This window comes from Leopardus geoffroyi, chromosome D3, assembly GCF_018350155.1.
Source record: "Leopardus geoffroyi isolate Oge1 chromosome D3, O.geoffroyi_Oge1_pat1.0, whole genome shotgun sequence".
NCBI classification, from domain to species: Eukaryota; Metazoa; Chordata; class Mammalia; order Carnivora; family Felidae; genus Leopardus; species Leopardus geoffroyi.
The window spans coordinates 90600637-90613387 of NC_059339.1; the positions used below are offsets into that span (position 1 = coordinate 90600637).

At 43.6% G+C, this 12751-nt stretch overlaps 1 protein-coding gene across 2 annotated transcripts in view; it reads left to right on the forward strand.

The window, feature by feature from the left end:
* Positions 1 to 12751, forward strand: part of LOC123587518 (zinc finger protein 407-like) — a 278218-nt gene that overhangs the window by 136194 nt on the left and 129273 nt on the right. The window lies entirely within an intron of this gene.

Below are 12751 nucleotides of genomic sequence, written 5' to 3' on the forward strand. Positions count from 1 at the left end.
AATCCTTACTGTGCGGAACAGCAGTGTGATGGACGTGAGTATGAGTACCTGCTTGAGGAAGTGCTGTCCCGAAGGAAATTCGGAGTAAGTTCTGAGATGTAGCCCAAGCGGTGCTGTATTTAAATAGCAGCAGTTGATACAGCGGGTGTTTTAGGCAGACGCTTTGGGATCAGTTGGAGACAAATGCAAACTCTGTCTACGTCTTTCCTTCCCGGCCCCGTGACCTCAGGCAGGCCCGCTCCGTCCTGCGTCAGCTGTCTCGTGTGTAAATCTACACGGTGGCAAAGAAGTTAAAAAGCTAACGGCTAAGAAGCTCTTAGCCCGGTACCTTTCGTACCTGACCAGCAAGAGCCACGCAGAGGGGGCGGTGGGTCACAGGGGTAACGCTGGAGATGTGACAGAAGTGTTTGAAAGTTGTGGCAAACCCTGCCCAAAGTGCAAAAGTCATGGGAAACCCTGCCCGTTTGCAAAACGCGTAAACCGTCTTTGCTCAGGCAACACGTACGTGGAAAGACACAGAACCTAATGAGTTATTTGATGGATAATATTCTTATTGATCGATTATTAATACATTTGACAACGTCTGCATATAAGGTCTTGTGTTTTCTGCTGCTGTGTTCTTTCGATTCGTGTTTGCTACGATTGGCCTTTTAAGGTAATGGTAGAACGTCTTATTTTTTCTCTGTGTTGTATCCAGGGCTGTTTTTGAAAAACAGAAACACAGGTCAGTATTGCTCACATTTTGGTGAGATTGTTACTGAAAAGGTTTCAGACTGGACAGTTTAAAGCTTTAGTCACAAAAACAGATGAAGTCAAATTGAAGTATGTTCTGGCCTTCATCACCTAAGGATTCTTACCTCAGATGAGCCCTGACCATACAGCTGCCAGAAGAACTGCCTGTGGGCAGAGGTACTTCAGGAGATGGCCAAGCAAAGTGACCTCCGCTGATATCGGGCCATCAGCAAAGTACCATTTTTGTTAAAGTTTGTTTATTTATTTTGAGAGAGACGGTGACTGCACAAGTGAGGGAGGGGCGAAGAGAGAGAGGATCCCAAGCAGGCTCCGTGCTGTCAGCTCGGAGCCCAACACGGGGCTCGAACTCGTGAAACCATGAGATCGTGACCTGAGCTCGTCTCAGCGCAGCCCCCAGACGCCCCAGCAAAGTACCACTGTCACGGTAGTACTGTGCCTGCTTCTCAAGGCTCGATATCGTGTCTCCCGTCTCTCGCTGTGCCACTTAGACATTGAAAACTGGGTTATTTCCCTAAAAGAAAGTGTTTCCAACTTGCAGATGAACACCAGGGAAAGGGGCGGAAGCTGACCGCAGAGCAGAGACACGCGTCCCTTCCGTTCTGTGCAGAAAGGACGGGCCGGTGCCGCAGAAGCAACGCTGTGTGTGCCTTGGAGAGGTGTTCTGAAATACTGCTAGTGTAAAACGAGCTTTCAGAACCATTATTCTAGTTCCCGTGTGTGTGTGTGTGATGCTCATGCGGGTGTAAACCTAGTTTGTGGTCTGTATTCATAATTCTGTTAGAAGCCGTTTTCTAGGTAAGTCTCAGTTGCTCGCAAACCAGACCCACGGGGGGCGGTACGGGGAGCCGGTTGCCGGTCCCTCCCCGTGCGTGGCCACCGTCTCTTTGGTGGTATTTTTGCTTTGGCAGACTTAGCTCAGTTACGAGAAAACTTCAAAAAGGTAGACTTTCGTAGACTGGCTTTTTGACCTTGTGATTGTCAACCGTCTGCAGTACGTCTGGGGACGCGCCACGGGAGCCTTCCTCAGTGTAAAGAAGATGCCGAGTCAGGCCCTTGCCGCTCCGCATTCCGTACTGTGTGGTGGTGGGACTGGGCACCGTGGCTGGTGAGTCCCCGGCGGGCGGTGGGCACCGTCGAGGTCCCGTGGCGGCGTCACGGTCCTCCGAGAGAGCGGCCGACGGCCCGGTCCTGGAGGACACCACCGGCCGTGTTGTGCGCTGTCTGCGCCCTTCCTGTGCCGAGAATCTTGCAGGCCGGCGTTCAGGGAAGCATAGTACGCGGTTCTTTTAATAAAAGGCTGGGTTTGAAACCACCCCAAGATCACGTGGTCCCCACTCGGCTCTCCCCGTGTATCAATCAGCTAAAGACCGTTAGAAGGGACGCACTAAGCCACAGCCACAGAAAAGACTGTACCCAGCGTCATTTGGGATAGTTTAAACTTCAGTTGAGACCGTATTTAGAAGTGCACGTGTTAAAGTAAGGTACCGGGTTGCTCTGTGGGAAACAGTTGTGCGGAAAGAGGCTTTCCCGTCCCGTGATCGTGTGCTTCCTGGCTTTGTGTACGTTGCGAGGTAGCTGCAGTTATTGGATGAGGAAGTCAGCCAGAGCCCCCCGAAGACCGGTTCGCGTCCTGGTGTGCCAGTCTGTAAGGCCGGGCCGATCTCCGGACATCTCCAGGCTTCAGATTCCTCATCAGCAAAGTCAGGAGCGACCTGTGTTTCCGTCTGTAGGGCAGGCCTGCAGGGCAGGACAGATTTGAACGCCAGTCCCCATTCCCTTGTTGAACGACTTTGAAAATGCTGTTTTAATTCGGTGGGTCCCAGTTTCCCCCTCTGTGAGATGCGGACAGTGACGGCTGCGACACAGTTTTCTTATGATCTAACACTGGTGACACGCGAGCTACACGCAGGCATCGCAATACTCGGCGTCCGTGGCTGTTCAGTTTTCTTCTCCGTTGACTCTGTTGATGAGTCATTGTGTCTTTTCTCTCAATTATTTTGGGGAACTAGGAGAACGATTTTGGTATCATTTCTCATGTCACAGTCCAGAGAATTAAAGGCTCCATGTGAGCGTTAATTTTGGTTATAGCTTTGTTTGAAAAGCAGGTACAAGTGGTTATTTTTAAAATAGGGGCGCCTGGGTGGCGCAGTCGGTTAAGCGTCCGACTTCAGCCAGGTCACGATCTCGCGGTCCGTGAGTTCGAGCCCCGCGTCAGGCTCTGGGCTGATGGCTCAGAGCCTGGAGCCTGTTTCCGATTCTGTGTCTCCCTCTCTCTCTGCCCCTCCCCCGTTCACGCTCTGTCTCTCTCTGTCCCAAAAATAAATAAATGTTAAAAAATAAAAAATAAATAAATAAATAAAATAAAGGTTGATTATTTAGATACATATTATTTGATTTCCAGGCCCTTGGGGATTTTTCTAGTCATCTGTTTGTTAACTATGGAAATAGTAATGTAAATGGACTTCTAGGTTCTGGCTACTGTGCTTGTAGAACATAATTGTGAATTATTTCAGTGCTTTGAAATTTGCTTATGCTTTCTTTAAGTCCACAAGTTGGTGAGTTTTGGTCAATGTTTGAGAAGTACGAGAATGGAAAGTAAATAATGGAGCTGCTTGGTGCTGTATTCTGTGCTCCCTTGTACATCACTTACTTTGAGTTTTTTCACCGTGCTGTTCAGACTGTCTATGTTCTTATATTTTTAAAATTTTTTTTTTTTCCAACGTTTTTATTTATTTTTGGGACAGAGAGAGACAGAGCATGAACGGGGGAGGGGCAGAGAGAGAGGGAGACACAGAATCGGAAACAGGCTCCAGGCTCTGAGCCATCAGCCCAGAGCCCGACGCGGGGCTCGAACTCACGGACCGCGAGATCGTGACCTGGCTGAAGTCGGACGCTTAACCGACTGCGCCACCCAGGCGCCCCTGTTCTTATATTTTTTATGCTACCTCTGTCAGCTCTGGCAAAGTTGCGTCCTATGATTGTAGATTTATCCATTTTTTTTTTTTTACATTCTCTTACTTTTGGTTTTATGTATTTTGAAGCTCTATCACTGGCTACTCAGAACTTTAAGATTGTTTTATACACTTACCCGGGTATCATAAAGAAAATACATGTATTCCCTTGTAATTGAGAAATGCTCCTTTTTATCTATAGTAATGCTTCTTGCCATCATTCTGTTTCCTGTTAGTGTAGCTACATCAGCTTCTTTATAAGCAGCATGTAGCTGCATTTGGATTTTTACCTGCTGGGGCAGTTTTAATCTTTTTACTGGAAATAGTCATTTACTCTAGTATTTATGCTTTATATCATTATTGATACCTTTATCATAGTCAAAACCTGAAACTAGCCAATGTCCATCTAGTAGAATGTATAATAGGCTCTGTGTTCACCTACTGGGGCCCTCTGTAGCAGGGAGGACGTACAGAGTAGGAGAAAGGAACAGCATGGATAAATCTCTCAGTCACAGTATTGTACGAACTAAGCCAGACACAGAAGAGTGGATTCTGTGCAGTCCTCTTCTTACGAAATATACAACGAGCCACAACTAATCTGTGCTGTTAGGAACCAGGGTACGTTCCCCCTCGGGGGCAGCAGTCACCAGGATGGGGAACATTCGCTCTATCCCATCCAGAATAGTGATACTCTGTTTCTCACTCCTGATGTTGGGATATGATTGTGCTCAATTGGAGAAAATCCCTCAAGCTCGCCTGTGAGCTGTGCACTTCTCCGTATACATATTTTTTTTTTAATGGGATTTCTTTGCTCCCCGTATTTCTTTTTTTTTTTTTTTTTTTTTAATTTTTTTAACATTTCTTTATTTTTGAGAGACACAGAGAGACAGAGAATGAGTAGGGGAGGGGCAGAGAGAGAGGGTAGACACAGAATCCAAAGCAGGCTCCAGGCACCGAGCTGTCAGCACAGATCCCGACACGGGGCTCTAACTCATGACCCGTGAGATCATGACCTGAGCCAAAGTTGGACGCTCACCTGGCTGAGCCACCCAGGTGCCCCTGGTTCCCGTATTTCTAAAGAGACTCACTCGTTCTAGATCTGATATGAGATTTTGCAATCATATTACTTCCCACAAAATCGACCTCAAATTAAAAGTCTCCAGAACTCTTTCTGTCACTGTACATTATCATTTTCTTTCTGTTCAGTGGAATCCATTTCACCCCCAAGATGGTCTTTATTTGACCTCTGTATTAGCAGTTGCCCGCCTGCCATCTGTTACCCAAGACTAAGCGTGGAGTTCACCCACTGCACCCTGAGCAGGAATTAAACACGCTCTGTGTTTGCAGTACGAGTGACTTCCAGCCAGACGTGGGTCATTGTGTCTCAGAATACTTCCAACATCCAGGGAGGAAGAGGATGGAGAAGACCGTGGGAAGGTAGAGGGAAGCACGCGTAGCTCTCGTGATTGTGCCAAGCAAGAACAAAGAGAGGGTTTTTCCTCCTGAGCTCCAGGTGACAGATGCACAGTTACAAGCTCTCGGGGCCTGCTTGTTCTGCAGTGGTGCTCCGTGCCGGGGGGGTGGGGGGTGGGGGGTGGGGGGTGGGGGGGGTTGGGTGCCCACTGGACGTCCTGGTGGCGTGGCCGCTCTAGTGGCGCTCCTTGCCGGGGGGTGGCGACACAGCCACTCTCTGCGGCATGACAGTGAGACCCATGGAGTTACTTCATATCTCCTCTGAGAAGCTGGGGCTTGAAGTGTGTAAATGTTTTACATGTTGTCTAAAGACAACGATCAAGTGATGTTCTCTATTCAGGAGAAATTAAACATTAAGTGATGACATGGTATTGTCTCTAATTCCTTTAGTTTTTGCTTATCGTTGGGTGTTTTTTAAACAAATCATATTTAAATTGATGTGATTTTCATCAGTTCTTATATATGTATTAAGACTTCATCATTTAAAAATGTACATTGGATTATTACCTGTGCAATATGATAGCCCACAGATCTCTTCTCTTCACAAAGTGGGATTTTCATATTATTCTTTAAGATAATCAGTTTTTTTTAAATTCTTTAAAACATGTATTATTTAATTGCATTCCATAGCATTTTCCTCTTACCCAGTTATAAAGAATAAGAATGTGAAAGTTTGACTCTTATCAAAACTCCAAATCCTTTCCTTTCTAATGCTAACTAATGCGGTACCAGTTAAACTATACTTAACTGATTCCTTAATTCTCTCCAAGTGTATCAGTGCATATTTAGGCAGATTGAATTTCATATTCCACCCTGGAGCCCCTTTGCTTAATCTATCACGGTTAAGATAAAACATCTGTAGCCTTTTGTACCTTAACCATTCCCTCTCATTTAGCGGAATATTCAGATTTTCTCATATAAAAGATTTTCTTCATCATTAATTAAAAACATTAGCGTTCTGATGTACAGAGCCTTGTAGAATGTAGTTTTCCCCAGATTGTGGGGCCTCTATTTTTAACCCCATTACTTTCAGCCCCTTTTGTTAGTTGGTGCTCTGACACATGTCATGACATTTTGTACAATAATTCATTTTATGAAGAGGTCCAAAAAATCTTAGAAAATCCTGACAGTTTCTCATTGGTTCTCCTTACATAAACCAATTATTACTTCAACCTAAAAAGGAACGAAATTTTTTCTGACATGATTGCCTTTGGTAAATCCATGCTGACTCACTCCTATTAAATTGTACTTCTCCAAATGTATCATTAAGCTCATCCATAAGTATCATCTCAAATTTATTTCCTAATATAGATGTTAGACTAGCAGCTCTATAATTTTCAGCCTCTACCCTCTTTCTTTTTAACCTTCAGACTGGATTCCTTGTTTTCCAGTCTCCTGATATTTCACTACTAACAAAAGACTTCCTAAAATAATTAACAGTTCAGCAGTTTGATTCTTTAACCTCAGACATCACCCATGGGTTAATTTACTGTTTTTCTTAACTGCTGCTAAATGTCTTTGTTCCTTTCTAACTCCTGTCTACACATTCCGGTGCCTTCCGGAAGGTGATGTCCACCACGTCCCTCTCTGCAGGACAGGTTTGATGTTGTGGTCACTGGCTTTTTCCCTTTGCTGTCTTTCTCACTCTCAGCCCTGTCGGATTCCCTGAGTTTAGAACTGACTCCCCGACATACTGTATAGTCAGTGGGTGATTCATGCCAAAGCAGTGTTTTTCGTCAACCAGCCTTTTCCAGTAAGAGACTTGCTCGTTTGTGGCTGCTTGTCAGTAAACGCACTGTTACTGATAAGCAGACCCTCTCAACTCATGGCTGTCTCTTTTTTATTGAATAATATACTGAAATAGTTTGTTTCAAAACCTTCTAATTATACAGTTTAAAATATTTTTTAATTCAGTCTGCTTAGGAATAAATGTTCTGACTCTTCCTCGGTACGTCTGAAAACTTCCTTTGTCCGCTTATCCCCGCGGAGCAGGGCTGGGGACATCTGTGCTCCCTCTCTGGTCCGCCCTCCCGCAGTAGGGCGTCCTCACTGTTGGAGACGCATCCGGATTGTCCACGGCGTGCTTTCCTGTTTGGGGTGGCCAGTGCGTGGTACTAAAGAACGCTGTTACTTTACATTGTCGCATTGTGACTTTGCAGTGACAAAGAAACCAAACTTTTCACTGAGCCATTAATTCAAAACAAAGCTCTTTTATAGGTGTTATTCCCAACGTAATGATTTCTTAAAAATGGGTCTCCGAGATGCTGACTTTGCCCAAGGAGGCTGAGTAACGACAGTGCGGCCGACCACAGTCCATGCCTGACTGCCTCCCGGGAGTTTTCCAGTTCCGTAATCCTGCACGGACAGGAGCTCGAAACAGAATCGGCATCTGTGAGTTAATGAAATTATCGTGAAGTCTTAAAATTTTGGAGTTTTAAGACTTCAGATAATCTGGAAACAGGAACTAGGAAGTAAGATGGTATAATATAACGCATAAACAGAACCACCAGGGGTAAATGTTTTCACAGTTGTACTTCTGCTGCCTAGCACGGAGCCCGGCAGACAGTGGGGGCAAGTGTCAGCCAGATGAACTTGGTGTTAGCATCCTGACTCTGACTATCCAGACGTGTGACTCTAATGAAGTCACTCAACCATTCTGGGTCTGTGTTCTCCACGGGAAAATGAGTAACACTGTTAGCCCTTCTTTTGAATATCAGATTAAATCATTCCTGCGAAAGAGCTTTGAAAATTATTACTGGTATTGAGATTTCCTTTATTTTAACTTTTTTAAATGTTTATTGTTGAGAGAGAGAGTGCAAGCAGAGGTGGGGCAGAGAGAAAGGGGGACAGAGGATCCACAGCAGGCTCTGTGCTGACAGCAGAGAGCTCAATGTGGGGCTCGAACTCACGAACCGTGACATCATGACCTGAGTCGAAGTCGGGCATTCAACTGACTGAGCCACCCAGGCACCGCGATATTGAGAGTTTCTTTAAAAGAGAAAGGTAGTGGGCTTTGTTATTGCTGTTTTAATGGTAGGAGGTTAGAGGGAAAGGGCTGAAACGATTGTTCGCGTTTATTTCAAGTTGCTGTTGAGTCACGAGCCTCAGCCACGGATGTGCCTGTGTGTTAGCGGTCCATCCATATGTCGGCAGGACAGTCTGAATATACGTCTGCAGTGAGGGTTCAAAAAGGTCGATAGAAAGCCTTTTTTCAGAGTAGAAACTTACCGCTTAACTTACTTGAATTATTTCTATTCTTATTTATTATGCTGTATATTTTTAAAACTGTCTTTAAAAACGCATATGATCCTGAAATAATGTCCTTTCTAGTATGTATTTTAATGTTTTGTGAAGTCCTCAAAGGCAGTCACAACATTTAAGATAAAGTCAGAATACACCATTCAAATGTAGCTTTTGTTAGTAACACCTCATACAACTGGCTGGAGATAATCTAAAATTCATGTAAATCCATTCAATTCATCGTTTTGTGGTAGATCTCAGGCCCTCACAGGACTCAGCCCCATCCCCTACCTGTGTGATCTTAGAAGTTTTAAAGTAGTGGTTAATTTCTTTCCAGTGAGAACTCCACTGTCTTCTTTCTTGGGAGGCCTCGCTAAGTGTAATTAGCTGTGCAATTCGGAGCCGCATTAAAACGTTGCTTAGGGATTCTTTCCTTGCTGCCGCAAGGTTATACAGGCACATGACAGTGTGTGTACCTCATCAGCAAGCAGAATTGTGATCTTATCGAGGCTAGCATTCACGAACTGAATTCTGAAAGTTAAAATAGTTAAAGAGAAAAAAAGAGAAAACAAAATTGTGATCTTATCCCCCCTGACAACATCATTTATCAAAATTTTAAGGGGGAAAAAAATTGATTGTACAAAGTTATAGTGGGTACGGTATGATTTTATCAGGTAATTGATGTGGCTTTTGTTTTTATATAGACCTTTATCAACTGTTTAATTCAATATAATTTATATATTTAAAAAATTTGCACACCCTCACATTCATATCTTGACCCTGAGTAAAATGCAGTTTTATACGAGGGAAACGAGGGAGGTGTGGGCAGGTCTTCCTGCTGACGTGGCATAATTGTTACCGTTCCTGCTGAAACCATCTGTGGGAAAATCATCTACAGGTTCTTCGGGTTATGGGGGGAAATTTAGTTGTGCTCTTTCATTAGTACTGAAATTTAGTTCAGAAAATGTAAAATACATGTTATCAATCATTTGCGATTTTTTTTTTTATTGAGCAACATTGCCATTTAGCGGGTTTTCCTTGTTTTGAGTTTTTATTTTGGAAATAATTTGAAAAAAAACTTTTTTAACATTTATTTTTGAGAAAGAGAGAGAGAGAGAGAGAGGGAGGGAGAGAACAGGAGCAGGGGAGGGGCAGAGAGAGAGAGAGGGAGACACAGAATCCGAAGCAGGTTCCAGGTGCTGTCAGCACCAAGGCCAGCACGGGGCTCGACCTCATGAACCATGAGATCATGACCTGAGCCTACGTCGGACACTTAACCCACTGAGCCACCCAGGTGCCCCTAGTTTGAAATAATTTTAAACTCAAAGAGAAGTTGTAAAAGTAGTACAGAGTTCCCAAATATCCTTTGTCCAGCTTCTGCAAATGTTAGCATCAGATACGACCATGATACGATTACCAACACCGAAGACATTAGTGTCGGCACAAGACCATTTCGTAAGCTGCGTTCTTCGTTCCCAGCTCACCAGTTTCCCTTCGTTTTTCTGTTCCAGAACTCAGCTCAGGAACCAACATGCCCTTTACTGTGTTTCTTTGGTCTTTTCCAGTCCATGCCAGTTTTTCAGTCTTTCATTATCTTTGATAACCTCGATGCTTCTAAAGAATATGGATCAGTTATTTTGTAGGATGTTCTTGTATTGCAGTAGTCTGATGTTACTCATGATTCAATTAAGTTTTTTTTTTCTTTTTAAGTTTTGTTTATTTACTTAGAGCAAGCAAGCGGGGGAGGGGCAGAGAAAGAGATTGAGAATCGCAAGCGGGCTCCACACTGCCAGTGTGGAGGCCGACTCGGGGCTCAGACCCACGAACCATGAGATCATGACCTGAACTGAAATCTGGAGTTGGCCGTTTTACTGAGTGGGCCACCCAGGCGCCTCTCAGTTAAGGTTTTTAAGCCTCGCAGAGCAGACGTCTGGCACATCAGGGTGTGTTACGGTGGGCGATATAAACTGGATCCATTGAGTGAGGTGGTCTCTCCATATTTTTCCACCACAAACTTACTGTTTTCTCCTTTTTAATTAATTCACATCTCAGGGGAGATACTTTCAGATTATGCAAATAACCTGTTTCTCCTCAAGCATTTGCCCACTAATTCTGACATTCATTAGTGGATCTTGCCTATCACAGGAACCTTGGAGTTTTAGCAGTAATATTCTCTTTCCCTCGTTCCTTCCACGTTTAATTGGAATTCTTCTTTAAGGAATATCTGTCCTTTCACTCCCAATTATTTCTTATTCAATTTATTTTTACCAGTATGAATTTATTATACTCTGTGGTTTACTATTCAGTATCGTTATTTATTTTCTTGCTCAGATTGCCCCAGCTTTGGCCACCGCGAGCTCTCCTGGTTGGGCTTCTGTGTCCTTTGATGGGCTCCTTCCTTTTCTGACTGTCCCTTTACTTTCTTAGCCCCACAGTGTGCTCTAGGTCATCTGGTGTTCTGCCTGCCCTAATCCTAAAATCATCCTCTTCTTTAAGGATCTTTGGTTTCTTTTATTGGAGAATGGTATTTAGAAACCAAGGTATGCACACTATGTGTACTAATTGCTTCCATGCACCCTTGGCTTGTGGGCTTTCTCAGCAGACAGAAGTAGGAAATATATGTGTGCATACTAACCCCTGCATTGCCATAAATACACAGTTTTATCGATCTATCTAAAACATAAATTGTCTTTGACCTAAGTAGAAGAACTAAAACTATAAAACCCTTAGATGAAAACATATGAACAAATCTTTGTGACCTTCAGTTGGGCAATAGTGTTTTGGATATGACACCAGAAGCTAAGGCAATAAAAGAAAAAATAAATTGGACTTCTTCAAACTAACAACTTTTGTGCCTCAAACAATACCATCAGGAAGATGAAAGGAAAACCCACAAAATGGGAAAAAAAATTGCAGATCTATCTGATGAGGGACTTACATCTAGAATATATAAAGATGCCTTGAACTCAACAGTAACAAAGGAGATTACCTAATTTAAAAACAGGCAGAGGACCTGAATAGCCATTTCTCCAAAGAAAATATAGAAATGGCCAGGAAACACATGAAAAGATGCTCAACATCAGTACTTGTCAGGGAGATGCAAATCAGGACCCCGATGACAGTCCACATCTAGGTTGTTTACTCTTTTGGCAGTTACATAAACAGAGCTGCTGTTAACATTCACATACAAGTTTCTGTGTAAATGTAAGGTTTCGTCTATCTCAGGTAAATAGCTGGGATTGAGACGCCTGGACAATACAGTATGTACGCATCTAACTTTTAAAGAAAACTGTCAAACTTCCAAAGCGTCTACACATTTTCTGTTTCTACCAGCAATGTTTGGGAGCTCCGTTTGTCCCGCCTCATCGCCAGCACTTACAGTTGTCGGTTTTTTTAAGTCATTCTAATAGGAGTTTCGTGGTATTTCATGGTTTTTATTTGATTTGATCACTAATGATGTTGATTATGAGTGCTTGTTTGCCGTCTGTATATTTTCTTTGATGAAGTGTCTTTTGAAGTGTCTCATTGGGTAACTGAGCTTTAAGAGTTTTTCATGTATTTTGGACACAAGGCCTTTGTCAGATACATGATCTTCAGATATTTTCTCTCAGGTTGTGCCTTGCCTTGTTTCCTCTTAACATTGTCTCTCGCCAACAAACCGTTTTTAAGGCAGTAGCCTCCCCTGCCTTACCTGCAGTTTCACTTCGTGTGGTTTCGCTGGCCTACGGTCAGTGTGGTCTCTAGGCAAGTGGCCCTCCTGCTGCGGCAGCGTCAGAGGGAACCTCGCGCTGCCTCACCGCGCCTGCGTCACGCACCTCCCTGCTTCTCATCACACGGGCGTCTTACCGTCTCCCGTCATCACAAGAAGGGCGAGGACAGCACGGTAGGACCTTCAGAGAGAGACAGAAACCACATTCACATAACTTTGATCACAATATATTGTCATAATTGTCCTCTTTTACTAGTTGTTGATCTCTTACTGCACGTAATTTATCAATTAAATGTTTTCACAGGTATGTATGTGTGGCAGGAAAAAAACTGTATGTTACTATCTGTGGTTTCAGGCATCTGTTAGGGTTCTTGGAACATATGACCCGTGGCTAAGAGGGGACTACGTTATTCACGAAGTCCAGTTTATTAATGTTTTTCCTTACGGGTTGTCCTTTTGATACAGTATCTAAAACCTATTTGCCTAACCCAAGTTGCAAAGATTAACTCCTGTATTTTCTTCTAGAAGCTTTGTGTTTTTGTGGTTTATATTTAATCTGTGATCTATTTTGAGTCAAATTTTGGATAACGTGAGGCATACGTTTTCCAAATTTTGGATAACGTGA